We start from the raw sequence: 6,910 nt of genomic DNA, 5'->3' as shown, positions 1-6,910 counted from the left end.
CTGCTGGGGGCGCCGGCAGGGACCCGGGAGGGGCGGGGCCGGAGGGGCGGGGCCGAGCGCGGGTGGCCCCCCAAGTCCCGCCCCTTCGCTCCTGCCCTTCCTCCACCCCACCCCCGCTCCCGTCGGGGCGCACCGGCGGCCTCTCCCTAGGGCCGCAGACTGATAATGGGGTTTGTGCTGGCAGCAGAGCTGGAGGTCAGAACAGAGCCTGAGGAAGAGAGGGGGTCCCAGGGAGACAGCTTGTGCCGGCCTCCAGGGGACCGGCCCAGATAGACGGTGATCGGGGCCCCCAGGAAAGAGGGCAAGGGCGCCGAAGCCAGAACTAGCGCAGGGAGAGGAAGGGAGAAGGAAGCAAAGAGAAACAGCCAGACAGGGACGGTCAGAATCCGAGACACAGAAGCCCGGAGCCAAGACAGAGAGTAGAGAGGCGGAGAAGTAAGAAACGGAGGTGAGACCCAGGATGGAAGAGAGGGAATGATAGAAAAAGGCTTAGGAGGCCCTCCCTTTAGAGACTCATAGAAGTTAAGACACTTATGGTGCAGGGGGCTGCCCCTCAATCTAGGGCAGAGTCTCAGCGCACCCGCGGAGGCCGGGGATTGCGGCTGGGAGAGAGTCTGGCAGGAGCCCCAGCTCCAGGGACCCCTACCCAGCCAGGCCTGTGGCTCAGGCCTCCGGACCAGCCCACAGACCGCCACTGCAGCGGGCAACAGTGACGGCAGAGACCAAGTCACCAGCCTCCCACAGCCACCCTCAATGGCTTCACTCTGAGCAGGGTCCAAAGAGACATCCTGCGTCCTGAGCCGGGTTCTTATTTCCCTGCCCCCCAGCCGCACCCCTCCAGCCCATCACCTGCCAGTCCAGGGAGGGACAGTCCCTCTGTCCTTCATTTCTGCTGGAAAGTTCTTTCTGCTAACTCTCAATCTTCCTACTCCTTATTTCCTACAACTGATGCTTACCTCTTTCCCAGGCTGCCTTGCAGATTTAAGGGGTTTCTGTATTCCTTTTCCTAGGTTATGCAGAAATGAAGGCAGAGGCCACAGATACATAGAAATAGGACTTGGAAAGGGGAGCCAATGAAAGTGGGAAGGCCACCTCTGCCTGCTGGAGTCACCCCCCGCTGTGATGAGGAGACCTCATGAAACCTGCTGTGTCACCACTACCACCCTGACTCCTGACAGCTGGTGGGGCCCAACCCTCCCACCCCTTTGCCTTTAATCAGGGCCAAGAACCCAGGTCCTGGAGGGGGTGGGGTGGCCCAGACACCAGTTAGGCCACCCTTACTCCTGTGAGCCTGAGGACGGAGATACTGACTGGTTTTTAAATCGTATGCTTTATTTAATTTATTTTAAATGCCCTGGCAGGCAATAGAAAGGGATTCTTATTTATAATGATGGAGGGACAGTTAATAACTCCTCTCCCTTCCTCATCAAGGTCATGTGCAGCCACAATTATCCCCCACTTCTGGAAAGTCCTTCCTGCTGTCTAACTGTAATCCATCATACTGCCTGGATTTTCTTGCTTACTCTTCAACCAGGTCCCTTGTTCCTGCCTCTTTCTGCCCGGTAGCTCCTCCAGTGGTCCAAGGCTTGTTGCCACCCTGGATCAGGGGTCCTTTCCTCCCACAACAAAGTGTGTCTCTGTAAGGGGGAAGGAGTGGCACCTGAAATCCAGACTGAGCTGAGGTTGTGGGGGAGGAGAGGAGGGTGGTGGCCTCTGGGGTGCCCCTGGCTCACTTTTTCCAGAGCCCGATGCCCTCAGACCCTGCAGGAGTCGGTGAGAGGAAATGAGCTCACAGTGACCGGCAGGCGAATTCCTCCCTCCACAATGCACTACGCACACCTCCCCCACCCGCTCCCACTTCCCAGAAAGTGTGTGTGGCTCTTCCCCCACCCTGCTGCCCTTCCCACTCCTTCCTGCACCCTGACCCGCACCCCCATCCTGTCCCTGCCCTCCCGTCCATCGTCCTCCCGCCCTTCCTCTCCATCTGCCTCCCTGACCCCTCTGACTCTGGTGTCTCGCTCCCTGCATCCTGCCTCCACCCCAAGTCCACTCTATCCCTGGTACACCTTCCTTGGGGTTTGGGGCATTGGAGCCCAACATAGGGTGGAGCATGTCCCTCACTGAGGACCCTCTTTATACTCCCCTCTTTCTGACCCCCCCAGCCCAATCACCTTCCTTCCTTCCCAAATGCTTATTGGGAGCCCTAATATTCCTATGAGCCCTAATATTCCTATGCTTATTGGGAGCCCTAGTATTCCTATGAGGGGTGGGGAGCAGAGGGCAGTGGGTGGGTTGGCCCTGGAGATACAGAAAAGGCCTGGATCCTTCCCTTGAGGGGTCCTGGTCTTCCCCAATCCCAACTCTGTAGTGAGGTCCCAGGGAAGGAGCAAAGTGCAGCTGGAGAAGCGGAGGAAGGCGTCCAGCAGGAGGCGCCTTGAACCTGCCGGGGCTCCGTGGGAGGGGCCAGGGTGGGCTGAGTGAGGGGAACCAGGCACTCAGGGGAGAAGGACAACCGTGGATGAAGGCAGGGAGGCAGAGAGAGCAGGCTTCAGCACTGCGGCTGGAGCCAAGCAGGCAGGAAGCATGGAGGGATGAGGAAGGAAACATAGGCGGGGGCGTGACCGCGGAGTGGCTGGTCCAGAGGCACTTAGGTCCTAGGCTGGCCTGGGGCAGGGAGTTTAGGTAGAGATGTGCTATGGCCACTGTGGCACGGGGTGGTGAAGGAACAGAGGGCAGTGAGCCAGCGGATTCTGGGGGGCGTGTGCCAGGGCAAGGGATGGGGGTAACAAACCCCAGAGGCTTCTGGGACGTGATGACCTACTGGATATAGGAGGAAGGAGATGGAAGAGTTTAGACCACCAACTCTAAGGCTTGGAGTATCAGGTAGACCAGTTGTCTATGATGTTCGCAGATAGAGGGGACAGGTAGGCACTGAGTTAAGTTGTTTGTATGCATCATTCCAGTTTAGCCTGACAGAGGCCCTGTGAAATAGATATCATAATCCTCGTTTTATGGATAAGGAGAATGAGGCTCAGAGCACTCAAGTATCTTATCCAAAGCCACACAGGATTTAAACCTAGGCACTTGGGCTCCAGAGTGTACACACTTAACCCCCAGGCTGCGTTGCCGGTGGAGCAGTGACTGGCTGCCTAAACCCTGGGTCCACCTTCTGGCGGGGAGGCTTGAGCTAGGAGCTTGGCTTTGGAAGTCTGGGGGGTCCCTGAGACCAGGGGTGTGGATCACATTCTCCAGGGAGAGTGAAGAGTGAGAGGGGACTGGGCTCGGGACAGTCCCGAGGGAGGAGTGCTGGCCTTCAGGGATAGGCAGAGGAGGGGAGGACAGAGAGACGGCCGGAGGAAGTGGCACCATGTGGCACCGGGCAGAGAGGGCACATTCCACAGGTGCCCAATGAGGAGAAGACGTGGTGAGGACGTGGAATCTGGCCCCCTGGGAGACGTAGCAGGAAGGGACAGTCAGGCAGCACAGGTGAGCCGTGGACAAGGCAAGTTTCCATTCGGGTGGCAGAGACTTGAGCAGGTGTTTGGTGGAGGAGCTGACCCCGAGGGAGAGGGAGCCAGAGGGACCAGGAGGAGGCCGTGGTGAGTGGAGTTGGGGGAAAGGCATCCTGAGTCGCGGGCACCCGAGGAAGAGCCCGTCTTCCCCAGGTCTGCCCAGAGGCCAGACGGGAGGTCAGGGAGTCTCCAGGCCAGAGCCGTCCAGGGTCATGACCAAGGAGCACCAAAACAAGAGTCTGAAGACCTGGGTTCAAGTTCCCAGACTGCCCACCTGGTAACTGTATGACTTTGAGAGCAAGTATTCTCTGAACTTCAGTTTCACCCTCTGCAAGATGAAAACAATCAGGCCTTCTCAGCCTGCCTCCAGCTTGAGGGCCACATTTGATAATGAATTTGAAGCACTCTGTGAGCTGAAAAGGAAAAACCGTAATAATGTGTGGAAGTTGGGTTACCGCGGGCACAGGACCGTAAACCTGGCCCCAGCGTGGGCCCTTCCACCAAAGGGGAACGAGCACCCCCTGGTGGAGAAGGACAGGAGGGCAGGACGAGAGGGGAGAGCTGTTCTGGCACCTACGACTTTCAGCCCCCCAGGTCCTCTGGCCCCCAAAAGCAGCGCCACCCCCACTCCAGTTTGCACCTCTGAAGCAGGTGGGGCCCAGTTCACGCAGTCAACAGGCATTTACTGAGCACCTACATGCAAACTGCCGTGTGGGGTGGTGGGGACAGTTTGATGACCCAGGTACTGCCAATCCTGCCCTCGGTGAGCTCCTATTGCACGGACAGCAAGAAACGCGGCAGAGGGCTGCGATGGTGCATGAGGCTGGGGCAAGCACAGCCCTCCAGCAACGAGGGGGAGGGAAGGGGCCTTGGGAGGCAGGCGGGGTTTGGCCTAGACCTGGAAGGCCCTTGACTGGCAAGTGGCAGAGGAAGGAGGGCGGGGGTGAGGCCCAGGCTCTGGCAGAAGTCCCAGGCATCCCACAGAGTGGACCTCCTTGAACATCTTTAATGGTGTAGGGTGTGGGAACGGTCCACTCAAGACCATGTTAGTTCCCACCCTTGTCCCTGCTGCCAGGTCCCTGAGGAACCCTGTGAGAAGAATCCTGCCTGAACACCCTTCGGGGAGGGAGGCTAAAGACCCCCGGCCAGGCTGGGGCCAAAGGGCATTGGTAATCTGCCAAACAGCTGGGGCCGCAGCCCAGCAACCTCGGGGACAGCTGGCTTGGAGTGGGAGCAGGAGGCTGCCACTCCTCTGGGCTGGCAGCAGGGTTAGCAAGCCACACCCAGCCAGCCCTTGTGTCAAGGGAGGGGGTGACTGAAGATGCTCCACCCTTGCCACTTGGAACTGGCTGTCCCTCAGGGGAACCGTGTTTGGGAAACCTATTTCATGATGCAAGAGATCTTGGGCTGGGGTCTCAGCCCTGCAGACACCTGGCCATTGAAGACCCCGTGGCACGCAAGCACTGCATGTATGAGTGTGCCCGCGAGGCTAAAAGATGACTTACAAAGACCATGACATCACCTAGCAGAAGCTTGAAAGCACCAAGATGGAGAGGAAAGGCATTAAAATGTGTTGAGCATCTATGATGTGTCAAGCTCTTTAGAAACACTATTTCATTTAATCGCCATGACAACACTGCAAGGGGGATATTATTAGCCCTACTATGTAAATGAGGAAACAGGCTCAGAGAGGTTAAGTAACTTGTCCAAGATCTCCCAGCTAGGATTCAGGACTTAAGCCCAAGTCTAATGCTACGTCCTTGCTCTTTCTGCCTAAGCACCATCCCTCTGGGTGGGGTCAGGCCAGGTGGTCCGTCCAGCCAGCTCCAGGACACTCAGTTCTATGGTCTCACGTGAGGGCGCTTTAATTCTTCCTGCTCCTGCCCCCCAGACCCCGCCTAGCCCCACCTAGCCCCTGCACATCACTGCACCCTGGAAGGGCTTGATCTACTCGCCTCCATTCCCGTTCTGCCCTTCTGGAAGGGTGGAAAAGGGGAGAACAGAGGAGAGGAAGGGAAGGAAGGAAGAGAAGGGGAGGGGAGGAAGGACGATAGGAGGGGTGGCTCCCACCTCCCCCTGGAAGCTCTGGAAATCCCGGGCAGCTGCTCCCCTCTCCTCTGTCTGGCCCCAAGCCAGCCCTGGGCGGGACTGAACGCAGCAGTCAGATGGGGGGAAAGAGGGGCGGGGCTGACCACAGCAGCCCCTCTGTCCTGGCACCTACCCCACCCAGCAGTTCCAGCCCCCATGAGAGATTCCAGGCATGCTCCCCTTTAAGGAAGCCCCACATGCCAAAATCCACACATACCAAACAGACACATCGGGGTGGTTCTTGCACTATAAAAGGATTCTTTGCTTTAGGAGAGGGCTCGGCACGTGGGAAACTTAAAATAGGAGCTTCCCCTGGTGTGATGAAAAGAAGCTCTGATTTCAGAAGCACACCATACACACCATGCTTCCGGGACATCCAGAAAGCTGGTGACACCAGTGGTCGGGCAGGGTTGGAGCTGCCATATGGCATTAACCACATCAGCCTGGGCACCTCCACGACTGTGCCAATCATCAGAGTCTGCATCAGGGTGGGGGTGGTGGGCTCATGGTCCAGGGGACAAGCCAAGCTGCTATGCTCCTTGGCAGAGGTATCCTAGGACATCTAGAAAGAACCTAGAGGCTGGGCACGGTGGTTCACACCTATCATCTCAGCACTTTGGGAGGCCTATATGGAAGGATCACTTAAGCCTAGGAGTTCCAGACCAGCCTGGACAACATAGAGAGGCTCCCTCTCTACAAAAAATTTAAACATTAGCCAGATGTGGTGGCACACACCTGTAGTCCTAGCTACTAAGGAGGCTGAGGCAGGAGGATCACTGGAGCCCTGGAGTTGAAGGCTGCAGTGAGCTATGATCGTCTCACTGCTCCCTAGCCTGGGTGAGAGAGCAAGACTCCTTCTCTAAAAATATTTTAATTTAAAAAAGAGGCCGGGCGCGGTGGCTCACGCCTGTAATCCTAGCTCTGGGAGGCCGAGGCAGGTGGATCGCTCGAGGTCAGGAGTTCGAGACCAGCCTGAGCAAGAGTGAGACCCCGTCTCTACTAAAAATAGAAAGAAATTATCTGGCCAACTAAAATATATATATACAAAAAAATTAGCCGGGCATGGTGGCTCATGCCTGTAGTCCCAGCTACTAGGGAGGCTGAGGCAGTAGGATCGCTTAAGCCCAGGAGTCTGAGGTTGCTGTGAGCTAGGCTGATGCCACGGCACTCACTCTAGCCCGGGCAACAAAGTGACACTCTGTCTCAAAAAAAAAAAAAAAAAAGAAAAGAAAAGAAAAGAACCTAGAAGCCACCATTTGGCATAGCTGGCAGAGATTTCACAGCAGCCCAGAGAGAGGATGGACATCCAA

This window comes from Lemur catta, chromosome 15 (assembly GCF_020740605.2).
Source record: "Lemur catta isolate mLemCat1 chromosome 15, mLemCat1.pri, whole genome shotgun sequence".
NCBI lineage: Eukaryota > Metazoa > Chordata > Mammalia > Primates > Lemuridae > Lemur > Lemur catta.
The sequence above is the reverse complement of the archived record's forward strand: the minus strand, read 5'-3'. Positions refer to the sequence as shown.